Below are 19,476 nucleotides of genomic sequence, written 5' to 3' on the forward strand. Positions count from 1 at the left end.
TTTGGCACAAATTAAAGAAACATTGGGAGACAGCAGACAAATACCTACAGCAGATGGTATTTGAACCTGGGTTCCCAGCAGCATGATCGATGGTGTGTATGTGGTGATTATATCTCATTCGCAGAACATTTTGAACACTCATCGTATACCCGAGTACATTCATTACGAATGATCAACATGGTGCGAATTTTTACTTTTGAATGAAACCAGAGGCACGTTCAACACTAAGCAAATCGCGTTATACTCAAGTACACTTACTCCGAGTACGCTAGTCAGCAAGTGGGTAACTCATGATCTTAAGCATGTCTACCATTTCCTTTCCCGTAATGTATAAAAACCCCCATTGCTCAATCTACTTGCACTCGTTTGTGGGTGGTAAAGATCTTACGGCCCATTCCATCTTTTGAAACCATGTCGTCGTCGTGTGTCGGTACCCTGGCCAAGCTCCATGTTCCAGCCTGATGATTATTTGGCCAAAAGCTGTTGTAATGGACAAACAAAATATAAAATTGATGCCACAAGGCAATATGGGGTGATTATAACAATGCTACAGACAGCATCGATTTCCCTCCAAATTATGAATGAGAATTCCAAAAATAAAACAAAAAATACATGAATGAAAAAAATGTCACTTGGTAGGAGCAACGAGAACAGCGATAGCAACAGGAGAACTATAAAATGTGAGTCAATGGTGTCATAAATATTTGTTTTCTGTCAGATAACAACAAAGGGGCTGTGTGTTTGTACATCGCTGGTGGGCAAACATGTCACATCTGGCTATTTAACTGTGTTTCTGAAACTAATCTTGAGGAGCAAAAGATTATCAGTGGACGTAATTAAATTTTCACAATTTAACAAATGACGCCTCTCCCCAACCATCCATCCATTGGGATCAGACTCTGCACTGAGTGTCAGTGCTGCTGAAGCAGTCTTCTGGGTAACTGGCCACAATTCTGGACAGGTACACCACTCTTCCACAGGATACTCAAATGGCTGTCATCCCAACAAGCTGGTACTCATTTTGCTGACCTCAGAAGGATGACAGGCTGAGTCAACCCCACCTGGTTTTTATTGAACATCCAAGTGTGATTTGAACTCAGGAGCCTAGGATCCCGAGCCCACCAACCGAACCATTAAGCCAACACCAGGCATACTCAATGACCTCTCCCCTTTTATCCACCAAATTAGTGCATCTATATTCTATACTATAAGAGTCTGCGTATGTGTGTGTTTGTGTCTGTGTATGTGTTTGTGTGTGTTTGTGTCTGCGTATGTGTTTGTGTCTGCGTATGTGTTTGTGTCTGCGTATGTGTTTGTGTCTGCATGTGTGTGTCGATATTTTTCTCAGAGATAGCTGAACGGATCTTCATCGAACTTCCGAGGTTCATAAATGTGTGCTGGGGAGTGTTTTCGGCAAAAAAAGTTTTGGAAATTATGCAAAAAAAAAAGTTGTATTTTAAAAAACAGAAAATTGCTCTCTACTCGTGCCGAAGCCTTTGTAGCTATGCCAAAGATAATATTAAATGATCCCCGGCCCCATTTCTTATAGTCCATGGGACAGATACTAAAACCCACCCCAGGGAATGTTTTGGACCATAATTTTTGAAGATGATGTGTCCTCTGACTGTGAAATGTGCTTGTTTGACAATTGCCAAGGTGTGCTCAGCTGTGCAAGAGAGTGATTTGTGTTGACAGTACTACTACAAGTGAAAACAGTGAAAATAAGCAATTTTTCAAACATTCGGTGCGTCCTGTTTTCCTCCATTCTGAAGCAACAAAATGCATTGCTCAATATTTTTTATCTGGAATGAATATCATATTTCACATTTATGCAAGTTAACATTCAATATCAACATGGTCATTCCTTACAAATGCTTGACTGTCTGTCATCCTCCTGTGGTCGGCAAAATGAGTGCCAGCTTGCTGGTATACTGTGTCCGAGTGGCTACCTGACTAGGATTGTGCCCAATAGCCCAGGAGACTGCTCAGGCAGCACCAACGCTCTGCACAGAGTACGGTCCAATTCTATGGATGGATTCCTTACAAATGGCAAGAAATCCCTTCCTTCATCCAATGACATAATCACACAAAACATCTAGTAACATAATACAGGGGAACCAATAAACCCCCCCATATCAAAACGATATATATATATATATATATATATATATATATATATATATATATATATATATATATATATATATATATATTGTGACGTTCACGGGACTTGAACAGTCCCGCTAACGTAGAATGAGCCGAAACGATGGAGGCGGTTTATTTATTTATAACCCAAAGATGGCGGTTTTAATCGCTTAACTGCAAACGGGACGAGGAAGGTGGCACGAGTCGCTTTTCACTGAGTTGATAACGTTTATTTCTCTAACCAGAAATAACAAGACTCGGCAAGAAGAGGGATCCGGGGCAATTCGACGGGATGGTGGTGTGGGTTCGGGCGTGGGGAAGACACAGACAATTCCAATGAATATACAAATCTCAAACCCTCTAAGGCGCCAGGTACACACACACACACACACACACACACACACACACACACACACACACACACACACACACACACACACACACACACACACACACACACACACACACACACACACAAAACGTAGCTGGTCCTGGTGGTCAGGCTGGCCCGTGGTGTAAACGCAACAGTCCCTGGATTGGCGGCGGACGAGCTGGCGTTGCGCTCGTCAGGGGCAGGAGACACCGTGGTGCTGTCGACCTCCTGGTGTCGGCCCAAGTCCGCTCACAGCCGCCAGGGAACCAGTTTTGGCACCAAGTTGCGAGCAGGAGAGGGAGGCAGGTCCGCCCGCCGTTCGACCCTGTACTCCAAGCCAGCAGAACCCCAGAGCCAACCAAGGTGAGGCACGAGGCACAGCAAGGCCTCGAGACACGATGAAAACCAGGATCGAATCAGCGCAACAACACAGCACGCTCCCAGCACAACAACCTCCACCAAAACGGTTTTTCTGTACCGATCTTCTTCCTCCTCTCTCTTTTCCCCGAACAGAACCTTTTTATCCTCCCGTCCTCATCACTTCCAATCGAGCCGTTTTATTGGCCCACCGCCGTCGACTTCCGCCAATCGTGATCACGGGGCGGAGCCATCCGCAGCACTGTCCTGTGACGTCATGGCAAGCCTCCAGGGAATACTAAAAGGGGTTTACGCAGACACACTTACCCTATCCCGTATCCCTATCTAATTAAATGACAATTATCATTTCCCCCTTAAAGAAATGGACATTTACTAGACAACTTATCACCACTGAATTGCTACTTATTACATCGAGATCCTGGTAAACTCGAACAGCATGGCATACCTAATTAAACATCCTAATTACCCTTTGAATGCATACCCCCCCCCTCAAACGTAACACTGCCCCCTCCTCTGGTACCGCAGCTCCTGCAAGGTATATCACAGGCGCTACCGTACCAGCCTTAACACTTACTGACTCACACCTAATTAACCTAACAAAATAAAGTAGGAGGGGCAATGGGCAGCGAGCCGCAGCTAACTTACCTATCCTGCTTAATGTACTACCCCCTTATGGCCTTATCCTCGCCTAAACAATCATTCGTTTTTTATTTTTTATTTTTTTTATTTTATGACATGAGAGCACTGAGCGAAGTTGCACTCCATCCTCTGGATCATCGCCCTTGCCCAACACTCTTCCAGTGATCTGGGGAGGGGAAACAAAAGGTTCCACAAAAACACACACTTATACTTTACATTCCTACTCTAAGCCTTAACGACACTATTCACGGGATATTTACACTTGACCGCGTCCCCCAGTGGATGCTAATAGAACCAGCGTTACCTGGGGAGCCAATTTTCAAATTTGCTTGCCCCAAAATTATGCGGACATCATGCCCTTGCTGCACATGTCAAGTTGTGCTGGATCGAGTGGGACTCACACATCTTCACAACACTCACACCATGGTCATCATCACATTTCTAGGTCATGGTCCCCATTTTAATGATGCAGGCTGAACCCCGTCATGGCCGTGGGGTGGGTTACCACAAGATGATGGGGGCATCTCAGGTGCAACCAAGCCCACAGGTAGGCTTTAGTCCAACCCGGACGTTTCTCCGCCCCGCTCCCTTTGATTCCCACCCCCCTGGTAGCCATCAGCTCTAACCCCGTACAACACACTGGAAGGGGTCTCACTGGCTCCTCTGGCCTTCCTGGGTCACCAAGGTCCTACCCGCCTTGGTCGCCCAACCAGACCCTCTCCCAGTTGCCTCCAGACACTGTCACTGTTAGCCACCAGGGGTGAATCTCCTTGAAGGGGGTCGCAATTCCCGCTCACCGTGAGCTTCAGCAATCCCTGTGGACAAGCACATCATCCCCACCCACAAAACCCACATGACTCCCCCACCCCATCGGCCTTACATGTGACACCTGCATTTCTAACACTTCACCGACCATGACCTTCCCTGTTACCACACCATGTCCAATAAAAAATCAACGTGTGCACCATACATTTCACTTCTTAACTTGAAACAACTCACACAGCACTTTTCCTCACCCGATCCACGCACCAGCCATTGGACAGCCACTTGTGCCCGCTTTGTTACCAATTACCCACTGTCCCTATTGTCACTCTAAAACCCAGCAGAACTTACAAACACATGCTAATTTTCCCATAATTCACGATTTTCACCAAGGGAGGGCACTTCGCCACAATCTCACCAGCCAAGCATGGCCCTATATGCTCAGCCCGATCTAGTCTCCCCGACCCCCGACAGTGATTTCCGGACTCGACCTATGTAAGGGCACCTCGGATAGACCTGGCGGTTCAGCAGGAGGATTCATCCTCTCCGGGCTTGAAAGTTTATTGGAGGGTCTCTCCATCGCCGGGTACCGGCAATATCGTTGCATGTGTCCTCTTCGCCCGCACCGGAAACAACTCCCCAAAAAAGGCCCCCGTGGGTATCGGTGTAATGTCTCTTCCGGTTCCGGACCCCCTCGGCCATAATCGAATTGCTCTATTGGCTGGGCTGGACCCCGCCGCTTTGGCGCACCAACTACTGAATTACCCCTTATCAAACTTGACAGTTTCTGGCAAATTTCCTGTAACATTTGGGTAATGCCAATTTCTCCCAGCCCCCCTCCCTGATCCTGAATCTCCGCCTGTCGGATCGTCACCGATGGCCTCTCGGGCACCCGACCCGGCCGACTCCACGAGGCCAGCCTGGCCGCGCACTCGGCCGCTCGGTGCACGGTGGGTGGATCCTGTAACTCCACTAGCGCTTGGACTTCAGGGTCAGGAAGAGCAGCTAAAAATTTCTCGAGTGCCAGTCTGTCCCACGCCTCCACTGTAAGGTCCCGGTACGCGATCCTGACTGATTGGTAAATGTCCTGTGCCAACTCCTGCACTGTCTCACCCGGCTTTAATCTGTGGTGCTGGAGCTGGGCCCGCACCAGATCACAGTTTGCTGCGAACCCAAACCGATGGCTCAACGCCTCGCAAATGTGGGAGCTGGTCAACATCCCCTCCGCGATCACGTTTAACACGTCTGCGGCTGGTCCCTGCAATGTTGCCAACAAATTCCCTGTACGTTCCCGCTCATTCCACCCGTTTAGTCGGGAAATACACTCAAATTGCGTCAGAAAAGCTTCAACGCTCCCTGACCCATCAAAATTTACCAGGGGGATCACTTTTACGGTGGCCCGCTTCTCAGTTTCTCCCTTGTCCGAATCCAGCCCAGGGATCAAACACCCTTGTGGCTGCGTATCCAATTTCGGAGCCCACTGTGGCCAAAGATGTTTTGTGGTGAGGGTCTCATGGGTCAATTTTGCCTCCTGTTCCAAACGTTGAATGGACCGATTCACCTCTTCCCGCAGGATCTTCTGGGCCCGCACAACCTCCTCCAAGGCTCTGTCGCGAGTTTGTAGCTGCTCCTCAACCAACCCGGACACTCTACTTACAAAAGACGGCTCTACCAGGCCTTTATCCAAGACTTCATCTTGGCTCATAATTTTATCTTGTTCGTCCAAACGAGCCTCCAATCCTTTTACCTCCTCTGCCAAATTCATCCCTTGCTTCCTCAGCTTTCCCCACTCTTCTACTTGCAGCTGCATACGAGCATCCACACAGGCACGATGACGTTCCAGGCTTTCATCCACTTTATCAACCCGAATGATCGTTGCATCAATTTTATCTACCAATTTTTTTCGTATATTTTCCCCCTCCAATGTAATTTCTACCTTTGTTTCCTCAAATCTATCCTCGAATTTACTTTGTATTTCTCCCAATTTAACATCCACACACTCCTGCATCTCAGTTTTCATTTTCTCCATATTTTCCCCCAATTCATCCCTCATTAAATCAATCCGTGCACCCAACTGTTCCCCCATTACCCCCAATTGATCTGTCATTTCTGCCATTTGTGCCGTCATGTCTGCCCTCTGTGCCGTCATGTCTGCCCTCTGTGCCGTCATGTCTGCCCTCTGTGCCGTCATGTCTGCCCTCTGTGTCACAAATTGATTTTCCATTTGTGCCGTCATTTCTGCCCTCTGTACCATCATGTTTGCCCTCTGTACCATCATGTCTGCCCTCTGTGTCACGAATTGATTTGCCATTTATACCGTCATGTCCGCGATTAAACGTTCCAACATTGTCCAGATCGTCATCGCACCGGTTTCCGGCGCTGCCGGCTCCATTACGGGCAATGAAGCACGGTCCACGCTCGGAATGGGGGAGGTTTCAATCCTACCCCCGTCTCTCCCTTCTTCCCCCGACTCGCTGCCAGACACGTGGCCTTCCTCCTCAAACATCTGCACATCCGCTATGGTGCAGAAGTCCCGTTTGCCGCCAATTAATTTTAATTTGAAAACTCCTGCCAAAATTTTCCCGCGCTTTTCTGTAGTAATTTTATATTCCAATCTGTGGCGAGATTTCAGTTCTGGTATATTCTCCCGACACCGAATATAATTTAGAGGGGTTCGAACATCCAACACCCTGACACCAATGTGACGTTCACGGGACTTGAACAGTCCCGCCAACGTAGAATGAGCCGAAACGATGGAGGCGGTTTATTTATTTATAACCCAAAGATGGCGGTTTTAATCGCTCTACCGCAAACGGGACGAGGAAGGTGGCACGAGTCGCTTTTCACTGAGTTGATAACGTTTATTTCTCTAACCAGAAATAACAAGACTCGGTAAGAAGAGGGATCCGGGGCAATTCGACGGGATGGTGTGGGATCGGGCGTGGGGAAAACACAGACAATTCCAGTGAATATACAAATCTCAAACCCTCTAAGGCGCCAGGTACACACACACACACACACACACACACACACACACACACACACACACACACACACACACACACACACACACACACACACACACACACACACACACACACCGTAGCTGGTCCTGGTGGTCAGGCTGGCCCGTGGTGTAAACGCAACAGTCCCTGGATTGGCGGCGGACGAGCTGGCGTTGCGCTCATCAGGGGCAGGAGACACCGTGGTGCTGTCGACCTCCTGGTGTTGGCCCAAGTCCGCTCACAGCCGCCAGGGAACCAGTTCTGGCGCCAAGTTGCGAGCAGGAGAGGGAGGCAGGTCCGCCCGCCGTTCGACCCTGTACTCCGAACCAGCAGAACCCCAGAGCCAACCAAGGTGAGGGACGAGGCACAGCAAGGCCTCGAGACACGATGAAAACCAGGATCGAATCAGCGCAACAACACAGCACGCTCCCAGCACAACAACCTCCACCAAAACGGTTTTTCTGTACCGATCTTCTTCCTCCTCTCTCTTTTCCCCGAACAGAACCTTTTTATCCTCCCGTCCTCGTCACTTCCAATCGAGCCGTTTTATTGGCCCACCACCGTCGCCTTCCGCCAATCGTGATCACGGGGCGGAGCCATCCGCAGCACTGTCCTGTGACGTCACGGCAAGCCTCCAGGGAATACTAAAAGGGGTTTACGCAGACACACTTACCCTATCCCGTATCCCTATCTAATTACGTGACAATTATCATTTCCCCCTTAAAGAAAGAAACCCTAACCCTAACATTTACTAGACAACTTATCACCACTGAATTGCTACTTATTACATCGAGATCCTGGTAAACTCGAACAGCATGGCATACCTAATTAAACATCCTAATTACCCTTTGAATGCATACCCCCCCCCCCTCAAACGTAACAATATATATATATATTTTTTTTTCTTACAAAAGGATCAAGATACTGAAGTACTTCAACAAAATATTCCCTGTAACATATATGTACCTGCTGACACTTATAATTACAATTTATTGTGCTGATACCATCAAGGTATGACAGACATGCGTGCAAATTTGGAACAAAAATAAGTACTTACTTCAAACTTTGGAAGTGCAAAGTTGGAAGACGACTACGGTTTTCATCACTGACATTGTCTATTGTTCATCTTCAATGCTCTCATCCTCATCCTCAAGATTTCATCTTCCAAGTTGGCAGACACATCATCATCATCTTCCTTGTCATCTTATCTGGACTGTAGTTTCTTGTGCACACAGGATGTCCACCAGATCCTATGTCAAAGATAAATATCAGACACTTGTATTTTAGATTTGTATAATTTATTTATTTATGGTAAATATAACCACCATTTTTAGCATTACATTTTCTTGAAAATGAAGCAGCAGACAAATTTTTAACTTGAATATAATTTTGAAATGCTGAGATTAGAATAAGCAAACAATCATAAAATTAAAGTTAAAAGTAGGTGGTGATCAGTTGATAAGCTGGCAAAAATCAGGAGTAAAATGGTGTTCTTAACTTGATGATGGTATACATGGTGTACAGACAATCTGTACATCATAAACTGAGGTATGAAATCTCCATCACACCAGTCATGTTCAACGATCTGCTCAAGCTTTCTCCATACATGTGATTCAGGACTCGGTATAACAGGATGTTGGACGTGGGCATTTCTCCAGATAAGCACCGAAATGCCTTGGTTTCCACAGCATGAAGGCAAGAAAGGTGAGAGGCAGGAGCACCAGCCCAGAGGGGAGAAAAGTACTCCATCAGGCTGCAGACGAAAGCTTTGTTTGTGGTCAGGAGCTCAGGTGTGCCAAGGAAGTACTTTGCACGACAGAGGATGCCAGTTTGGACTAGCTTTGGAGGCCAGCTTGGAAATGTGGCTTTCCCAGGAAAGTTCGTGGCAGATAGTGAGACCCAGAAGCTTGAATGCAAGGACTTCTTCAAGAGGGTTGTTGAGAAAGTAGATGGAGAGGGTTTTCCAGATGGTCCTTTTGGAGATACAAAGTGAGAGTGGGGGATTTGTCAGGGTTGAAGGACATGTTCCACCTGTTGGACCAGCTTGTGATTTTATCCAGATCTGCAGAGAGTGAAGCGGCTGCTGCTTGCCGATGTGAGGGATGACAGATGGGACGGCAGAGGGTGGAGTCATCAGCAAAGAGATAAAGAGGATTTTCCAGAGTCAGAGAGATAATTGATGAAAACCAGAAAAAGAACAGGGCCCAGAACGCTACCTTGAGGAACTCCAGCCTGGACAGGAAGAGGGGATGAAGGAACTCCATTTAGTGCCACACGTTGACTGCGACAGGAGAGGAAGTCTGCGAGCCATGAGTGGAAATGTCCTTGGATACCATAGGAAGAGAGTTTGGTGAGCATGGCAGCGTGCCAGACCATATCGAAAGCACGCGATATGTCTCGAGGGATGGTTCTGATTTCACGTGCGGCAATGAGGATCTCCATCCATTGTTGGGAGAACAGAAGCAGCATATCCAGGGTAGAGTGACCTTAACCTCATGTTAAGTCGTCGCCTCTTGTTTTCAACACCAATGTCAAAGAAAAGGTTTGTTGTTGCCTTATTACAGTAATACAACAACAGCATGAGGACATGTGTCTGGGAATATAACAATGATGTATTGTGTCGACGTCGATTGTGCTGCATTCATACAATGAAGTATGATCCTTGTATCATTTGATACTTCATTAGAAGCTCCTCCTCATGTGAAGAGGCAAGCTCAGTACAATTTTCCCATCAACACTTGTGAGAGAAACACACACTTCCTCACAAAAAAAAAGACAGCTGTCTTCCTCCTCCTTCATATGTAGCACATAGCTGCAGGTAGCATCATTGGCTGAAGGCACAACTGTGCCACTGACGCAGTGCCCCTATTACTAGTACACTGGTACTCATTTTGCTGACCTCAGAAGGCTGACAGGCTGTAAACCCCTCCTGGTGTTAATTCAAAAGCCAAAACAGGGGTTCAAACTCAGGAGCCTAAGATCCCAAACCAGCCATCCAAACCACTAAGCCAACACCAGGCAGCCCACCAATTTTGGTGCATATTCATCTTTTTCCCCACTTATTGAGAAGTAGCCTTATGAGGTGCTCTTTGTTGTTACTGTTCATGATGAAGGATTTCTAATGTTTTGGAAGTTTGGTTGATGGACCTTTGAGAAGGAAGGATTTTGAAGTCCCCCTTCTCATGCGCTCTGCAGATTTGATGGAGTTTTCCAGATATGCGTCGATCACAAAATATACCCTTTTCACTTCTGTCAAAGTACTGAATATCTTTTCAGACAATTCTCCAAAATTCTGTGGTTGACCTGTCAGTGAATGAAGAAGAGCATTTCAATGATGTATACCCTGTCTTTACCTGCTTCCATTGGAGTGAGTGCAGTTTCATCTTCAAGCTAAAGAAGAGTAAATTTGTCAGTTTTTGTTGGGAGGCCATCTGCTGTAGCCAAGGCCCAGGAAAGTGGGCTAAGTGGATATGAAAGGGCGATGTCCATGCCGATTTTGGCCTCCTCATAGAGCATCAACATTTGTCAAAATAAATTCCACTGTGCTGTGATCTGAATGACCTGTTCTGTGTGGAAGTGACCTTTTTCTTCACTTGGATTGCAGCAAACGTTTTTAACTTCCATTTCTTCAAGGGTGAGTGTAAAGTGATGGACTTATCAAAAATCCTTGCCAGCAGACCGTGGAGCCACACTTGTCCACATTCAGGAGGTCTTCTTCGACATCAGCTGGTGCTCTTGCTCCTGTAGACAGGTAGAATAGTGCATCATGGACATCTTTCTCAAATGGATTCATGAAGTTATTAAAGGCAGTAACCATCTTATTCACATCCTGTTCACGCTGGTTCATTTGTGCAGGTCTGGTTTCCTTGTAAAGGAACTTATCTGAGTCTACCATTCCAGCCATATCCATGGTTGCAGTCACGTAACTTGCCCTAGTATGCCTTGTGACGCACCAGCAGTAGTAGACAGGATAGTTCCTGCTGAATCCAACTCTTCCTCCATGGCATTTGGCATGACCATTTATTGTCAAGCTCAATTGACAAGTTAACTGGATTCCTTGATGCTGGAACATCAGATCCACAAACACTTCTTTGCTCCTTTCCAAAGAACTTCATTGGCTCCAGGATGTGTGTTCTAAATTCAGGAAGGAAACAAACTGAACAGAGGGATATCTTGCATAATTGTGATGATCCGGACTGAAGACAAGTGGGCAAGGTTGTTCAATACATAACAGGTGCAGTTCCAAGTCATTTTCTTTAGTTGCATGAAGGAAAGTTAGCATGAACCATATATTATCCACATACAGACCACTCAGTACATTATCACTTGAACCACTGACACATACACCAGACTCATTGATGACTTTAGTAAAGCCTGTGTCTTGCAGTAGTTTGCACAGAGCACCCAGATAAGAACAAGTTGTGTGAAATACACCCAGTCTGATTATGACATCACTGAATTGGTGCACATACCGCCACACAATGGAATATGCCTTCTTGGCAACTGCAAGGTCAAATGTTACAACTGTGTATTCTTATCTCAATTCATGCATTACATTCTGTGAAATTTGAAGGGGATGCTGAACAGTGGCATTCTCAGTGACAAAACAGTTCATCAGTGCCGTGTATGCCTGGTGTTGGCTTAATGATTGGAGTGGTGGGTTTTGGATCCTATGGTCCCGAGTTCACATCCTGCTTGGCTGTTGAATTAATACCAGGTGGGGTTGACTCAGCATGTCATCCTTCCAAGGTTGGCAATATGTGTAGGGATATAGCTCTGATTTCATGTCCAGCATTGAGTTCCTCCATCCATTGTTGGGAGAGCAGAAGCAGCATATCCAAGGTAGAGTGACCTGTTCTGAAAACAAATTTATGATCGGAAATCAAGCCATTGGAGAAGTGGAAGGATTTAATGTCTGAAGCGATGATGGATCCCATAACCTTGGTGATGATTGGGAGAAGGCTGATTGGTCTGAAGTTGCAGGGATCTGTATTTGCACCTTTTTAATGCAGGGCGGTGATGTTTGCTGATTTCCAAGCAGATGGCAGATGACCTTGAGCAATTGAGAGGGTGAATAGAACAGAGAGAGGGTGAGCAAGAGCAGAGGGAGCAGGTTTTTAGGACACGTGGGCTGATGCCGTCTGGACCGGTTGCAGAATCTGAGTCAATGTTTGACAGCAAGCTCTCCACCTTGTCAGGAGAAAAGGACACAGAGTCCAGGGATAGTTGGGTGTGACTGGGTAAGGTGGGTAGAGAAAGGGATGGGTTTGGGACGCAAGATTTAGATGCAAAGGTTTTGGCATTGAGCCTTTTCACATGTGGTATCAGCAGTGCGGCTATTTGAGGTGAGGGAGGGGATGGAAGGGGAACATACACCAGAAACAGATTTGGTTAGACGCTACCAGGATTTTGAAGAGGGAGAGAGGTTTGAGAGTTCAGACTTGAGATTAGAAAGATGTTGTTTTCTGGCTCTCCTGAGGGTAGATACACACTTGTTCCGAGCTTTGTGGAAGGAACGGAGATTGCCCTCAGTTGGGTTTGCTTTCCATGAGACAAAGGCAAATTGTTTCAGGACAACTGCCTCGCCACAAGCTTCAGTGAACCAAGGGCGAGGGGACGGGTAGGACAACTGAAGATGAGAGGGGATAAATCTGTGCATGAGGGAGAGCAAGTATCTTTAAAAGAATTCCCAAGATGAGTTGATGTTGGAGAAAGTAGCGATGGGAGACCAGTTTAGAAGTTTGACGGCTGCTCGGAGACCTTGCCAGTCAGCCTGAGTGAAATGCCAGGGCGACGGCGCTGAGGTGGATCTCTGACAACTGCCAGAGAGATGTCCACTTTGACAAGGACGTGGTCAGAAGAACCAATTGGAGCGAAGGAATAACAGCAGATGTTTTCAGGGAAATTTGTCAAAATCATATCCCGAAGAGATAGAGGACCATTGGTTGAGATCCGGGTCGGGAAGTTGACCGATCGAGTCAGTCCCAATGAGTCGCAGAAGTCTTTTGCTGAAGTGCCATGACAGGTGAGAGAGGTACCCACACCAAGCTAACTGGCATGATGACAATTGAAGTCACCACATAATAGGAAGAGAGAGTTTGGATGAGAAGATAGAAGTTGGTCCATGTTTTCGGATGGTGAGGTGTTGATGGAGTCATCACTGTTTGGTGGACGGTACAATACACTTATAAGCATGAGGTGGGAGTGGAAGAGAAGCCGTAGCCAGAGGTATTCGTGGGGGTGTGGGGGAGTGAGGGAAGTGCATGGAGAGTGAGGAATAAAGTCTTTGATGAAGAGAGCATCTCCTCCACCAGGACGAGGCTCAGGTCTGTCATACCAGAGGAGGGAGTAACCGGGGAGAGATACTTGGGAGTCAGACATGTCTTGGGAGAGGAAAGTTTCTGTTAGGCAGATTATGTCTGGTTTGTCAGTGGCAACCTGTATGGAAAGATCTGTAAGGTTTGAGCGAAGGCCCTGGATATTTGAGGTCCACACTGTTAGGAAGAGGGAGGGAGGAGGCTTTGAGTGCAGGGGATGGGAGGGGAGGGGGTAGGACAAGGGAGGAGGGGGGGGGGAGGAAAGGAGAGTTGCTGAAAGAGTGTGGGGGATTGCAGAATAGCTCGGGGAGGGGGGCGGACGAGGAGGAGAAAAGGCTCTGTGATGCTGGGGCAGAGGGGGGCAGCAAGAGATGGGGCAGAAGGCAGTTGAGGATTTGAAGTGGAGTGATGAGATTGAGGTGAGAGGACAGGGGAAGGAGGCAGCTTTGTGGATGTGAGTGGGTGAAACTTTGAGAAGGGGGAGTGAGGGGGGTGAATGGTGGAAGAAGGGTGAGTGGGGAGAGTTGAGGGAGAAAGGTGAGGGGGGAGTTTTTGAGAAAGGTAAGAGGGATGCTTGGAGGGAGAAGAGTGTGACGGTTCCTTTGAGAGGGAGGGGTGAGAGGGGCAAGTTGGCACTGAAGTTGGAAAAAAAGAATGGTTGATGGAAAGCGAACATTCATAGCAATGTGGGGTTTTCAATTTTTTAGGTCAGAAATGTGATTAAAGACATTACTTGATGGATGCAATAAAGGCGAATTAAGAGAATGGAGAGAAGAAACGCTGCAACAGTTGGATTTTTAAGGCAAGGTGTGAGGGAAAGGTCGAATTGAGAGCAGTCTGTTGAAATAGAAAAAGAGTCGTGAATTATGCTGCAGTAAAGAATACCACACTTGTGAAAAAGGAAGATGAAGCATTATAAGAGATTATTTTTTATTATTATTATTGTTATTTTTTTTTGAGAGAGAGAATTTTCATCACATTAGGTAATGGAAAGGTTGTAGAAAAAATCATGAGGTGAACGGTGAATTTGGATCGGTAATCACGTGGGGTGGAAACAGATCGCGTGGTTACGGGAGAAACATGTGGCTGTGGGAGGTGTATAGTCAAAAGTGGATTTGTTTATTTATTTTTTAAAATGATTGCGTAGCATTCGGAAAAGGGAAGGTTGAAGTAAAATGGTGGAGGTGTATGGTAAATTTGGAACTGTAAATGCAGAGTGAAGCTGAGGGATGAATGAAGAATATCAGGAAGAGGGTGGAGAGAGACACGTGGTTACAGGACGTGTATAGATTGATAGGATATAAGGAAAAGTATTAATTTTTGATGGATTTTTGCGGATTGGGTAAGATTCGCGAATGGAAAGTTGTAGGAAGAAATCGTGAAGGTAATGGAGAGAGTGGGTCAGCTCAAGTAGAAGAAAGATAATGTGCTGGCCGAAGGAGGAAGAGGAAGAAGTCGCAGAAGAAGAAGAAGAAGAAAAAGAGGGATCGGGACTCGTTGATATGCAGGAAGGAAAGTTGTTTTTTTGTTTGTTTTTTTCCTTTAAATTTAAGACAAGAAACAGAGTGTTTAGTTGGGAGGGATGGGGGTGTTGGGAAACTGGGGAAAATAGGAATTGAAGGTAATAGGGAGAGAATACAAATAAAAACGATCGTACACCTGGAGGGGAAGGCCTCAAGGGAGCCTTAACCCGGGAAGACAAGGTCGACGAAAACTCACAAAATAGCACGATTTTTGAAACAAAACCGAACTAGGAACACAGTAACATGTAGGTGAGAAAATAAACAGTGAAACAGGACAAAAATCAACAGGAGACTTAACTTTGAGAAAGTCGGCAGAGACCCTTAAAAGAACCTGCCGACACTCCAAACCCTAAACCGGAAGACTGAAACCCAGAACCAGAACACCCATTGTTGGGAGAGTAGGATTCCAGGAGCAGTTGGATGCGACTGGGTAGGATGAGTACAGAGAATGAGGGATTTGGGACACTCGATTTGGAAGCAAACACAGAATTGAGGCATTCGGCCTTCTCGCATGCGGAGTCAGCTGTGGTGTCATTTTAAGTGAGGGAAGGGATGGGGATGGAGTGGAGCATGCACTAAAATCAGACTTCACAAGGGACCACCAGGCTCGAGGTCTCGAGGAAGGAGACAAGTTTGAAAGCTCAATCTTGAGGTTGGACAGAAGTTGTTTTCTGGCTCTCCCGAGAGTGGACACACACTTGTTGTGGACTTTGTGGAGTGAGCCGAGATTGTCTTCGGTTGGGTTTACCTTCCAGGAAGAGAAGGCAAGTTGTTTCAAAGGAACTGCCTTTCCACAGGATTCAGTGTTCTATGGCTGGGAAGAAGGTTATGATAACTGAAGACGAGATGTGATGCATTTGTGCATGAGAGACAGCAGGTTTCCTCCCAGGATGATTTAAGATCAGGTGCAGTAGATATTGGAGACCAGTTCTGAAGAGAGATGGCTGCTTGCAGTCCCTGCCAATCATCTTGCGTGAACTGCTAGATTCACCAGTGCCAGAGAGATTTTGACTCTCACAAGCACATGATCAGATGAACCGATTGGAGCAGAGAAAAAAAGAATGTACGGTAATCACTCATTGCAGCACAAAATTAATGATCTGTGTGGGTGACAAGAGAAATCAAAACAAATCGGCAGTAAAATACCTTAAATGGTAATTGATTCATTATGAATAAAAGAGAAGCTGATGTTTCGGACTTCACCCTTTGTCAGAGCATAAGAGAAAAGGGAAGATCAGGAGACATTTGCAGGAAAGATAGAAATCACCAAGTGCAGAAGGAAGGATTTGCCATTGGGAGAAATCCAGGTGGGAAAGTTCACAGATGGAGTCAATCAAATGGGGTCACAGAAGTCCTTTGCTGAAGTGCCAATGGTTGGTGAGAGAGGTACCAACATCCAGACAAACTGCTTTGTGACAATTGAAATCACCACATATGAGGGTGATTTGGGATGAGTGGTTAAAATTTTGTCCATGTTGTCTGAGAGAGAGGTGTGGATGGAGATGTCACTCTTAGGGGGACGGTACAACACACAGGTTAACAAAAGGTGGGAGCGGAGGGGAAGTCGCAGCCAGAGGTACTGTTCGGGAATGGAAGATGTAAGAGCAGTACATCTCCCATGGAAAGTACATGGAAAGTGAGAAATTGAGTTATTCATCTAAAGTGCAACTACGTCACCAGGGCGTGGTTCAGGCGTATCAAATCGGAGCAGACAATAACAAGGGAGAGACACAAAGGAATCAGGGACATCCTGTGGGAAGAAGGATTTTGTTAAACAGATGATGTCCGGTTTATCGGCAGCGGCCGAGTTTGAGAGATCTATCAGGTAGGAGCGGAAGCTCTGGATATTTGAGGTTTACACAGTTAGAGATGGGGGGAAGAGGCATTGGGAGGTTCCAGGATAGGGAGAGGCTTTGCATGGGCAAGGTGAGGTTTTGGGGGTGTGGGTGGGGGGAGTGAAGAGAGAGACATGAGGGTTAAGAGGTGGTGATGTTTATCCATCCCAACTACCTTCTCATCAAATGAGTTATTTCTGAATCTCTCCGGCACTTGTTACTTTATGGAATTTCAGGTGCAAAAGAATGATAGTTTCAACATAAGGAAATATATTTTTCTTACATATATATTTGATTTCATTTTTCCAAAACGTTGGAATTTATTGAAGTGTTGTGTCTCGTTCAGATAACCTATTAAAATGGCCGGCAGGATAGTGTGGATGTACATATATCCTCCTCCGAGCTGTCTTGCATGGGTTTGAATCTCTGCCCAGCTATAAGTTATGATCCTAGTGTTTCGCCATCAGGGCGATTCATCAGCGTGTGCCATCCCTTGGATGGGCGTTAAACCAAGCGCTCCATCTACCGACATTATTTGCTGGACGTTAAAGATCTCATGGTGTCCTTCACGAAGAGTAGGAGAGCTATCGCCAGCACCAAGAACAAATTCCAAATTCTTACTCTAATGTACAGGGGGCATCAGCGGGCACGGCAGTGCCGCCAGCATATTATACCACGCACACCCACATGATGCATACCAAAGAAGAACAATTTGTTGAACGCCACAAATGTATCATTTATGAGTACTGCCACGTGTTGTGCGTCCGTGTGTCGATGGTTACGTCACAATCGGTGCTAGGGAACCTTAAACCACCTTCGCAAATGCAAACAAAAGCATTGCAGTAGAAATACTTGCAATTTTGGCCTAAATGTGCTATTATGGCAGATACAGGGAAAAAAAAATAATAATCACACAAAAACTGGTTTTAAAAGCACCATTTGATGGGTTTGGGTTTCCAAGTCGGTGGAGCCAGAGATTGCCATGTATTGCCAACTTGGGAAGGCATTTGGAACCATAAATAAAAGTGAAAGCCAGCATCTGGAATGAGGTTACTTTAGGTTTGGAGAGAAAATTTTTTATTTTGAAGCAGCGCAGATTTTGTTCTTCAGAAGGGTCAAAGGCTACATTACCCTCACCCTTCAAGCTCACTCATATTTATCTATAATTAAAATAGAGGGCTGGCAGGATGGGCTGGAGTTTATGCACTACTTGCCTCAAAGCTGTCAAACCTGGGTTTGAATCCCGACCCGGCTATAAACTGTAATCCCGGTGTTTCCTGGGTTTGAATCCTGACCCGGCGATAAACTGTCATCCCGGTGTTTCACGGGCAGCGTGATTTCTCAATGTGTGTGACGTCCGTCAGATGGACGTTAAACTGGGCGACCCGTCTGCCGGAATTATTTGGTGGATGTTAAAGATCTCATGGTGCCCGATGTGAAGAGTGGGCGAGCTATTGCCGGCACCTTGAACAAATTCCAAATTCCTGTCGTGCACGTGTGTTTAACACCATAAATTGTTGACGAGGTACCTTGAGGTTTCAGTACATCTTCGATCTAATATAGCTGACCATATCTGAGAACCAGAATATCCTTTCTTACATTTCCACAAAGAATGACTTGAACAGCACGTGCATGCACACGTACATAGTGTGCACACACATCGACTGACATAGCTGATTGAGGAAGCTTCATTACATTTCTTTGAGAAAAGGCAGAGTCCATCATTCCACATGTGACATGCGTGATGGGTCGAATGGCGTTTTGACTTTTTTTTTTAACAGTTTCTCAGAATGTAGATGAAAAAAAGATGGAGGAAGCTGCATTAACCTCATTGTAGCACATGTTGGCAAATAAATAATATAATATTATTAGCACATACATCTTATTATACATCATTTCAAGTGTTTGTAACTATTTCATGGCCAAACCAGAGCACCCAGAGGCCATAAAATTTGGGTATAGATACTTGAGTATCGAGGCAAGGTTTTAAGCTACCACACGTTAGCCTTGAATGCCGTTTTGAGGCCAAAGACCGCTATAAAGTGTATATTGGGATGTGGGGTCAGGCAGGGATGTGGGGACAGACAAAAGGTACAAAAGGTACCTTGAGGCCAATAACTCCATAACTTTTCAATGTCCAACGTGTCCCGAAACCCCTGCAATGAAAAACTTACCTGGCCACGGGCAATGCTGGGTATCTACCACAGAGTAGTATATAAACCATGATTCTCGGTGGTGTAATGTTTTGAGTAACTGCTCTGAGTCCGGTAGGTCGGTGGTTCAAACATAAGCCGAGTCATACCAAAGAGCGAAAATGGTACGTGCTGCTTCCTTGCTCGAGGCTCAGCATTTCAAAGGTTACAACACAGACACACTTAAAGTTGGAAAGGCAAAATGACAAACCACCCAGTGTAACCCTTGCCAAGAAAGTGCTTCGGCAGCACCAATGCTCCGTAAAGTGTATGGTACATCATATATAATACCAGTACATACTATGTA

The 19,476-nt window shown here is 46.0% G+C and overlaps 1 long non-coding RNA gene across 1 annotated transcript in view; it reads right to left on the reverse strand.

Annotated features, from left to right (window-relative positions):
* Nucleotides 1–386: 386 nt before the first annotated feature.
* Nucleotides 387–19,476, reverse strand: part of LOC147012685 (uncharacterized) — a 54,960-nt gene continuing 35,870 nt past the window's right edge. Inside the window, exons 3-4 of the long non-coding RNA XR_015051033.1 lie at nucleotides 8,360–8,552; nucleotides 387–480 (exon numbers count right to left, since the gene is read on the reverse strand). This is a non-coding gene — a long non-coding RNA (uncharacterized LOC147012685). The remainder of the gene's footprint in view (nucleotides 481–8,359; nucleotides 8,553–19,476) is intronic.

Source organism: Eptatretus burgeri, chromosome 14, assembly GCF_056783735.1.
Source record: "Eptatretus burgeri isolate ZD-2024b chromosome 14, Ebu_testis_v1, whole genome shotgun sequence".
Lineage (NCBI taxonomy): Eukaryota > Metazoa > Chordata > Myxini > Myxiniformes > Myxinidae > Eptatretus > Eptatretus burgeri.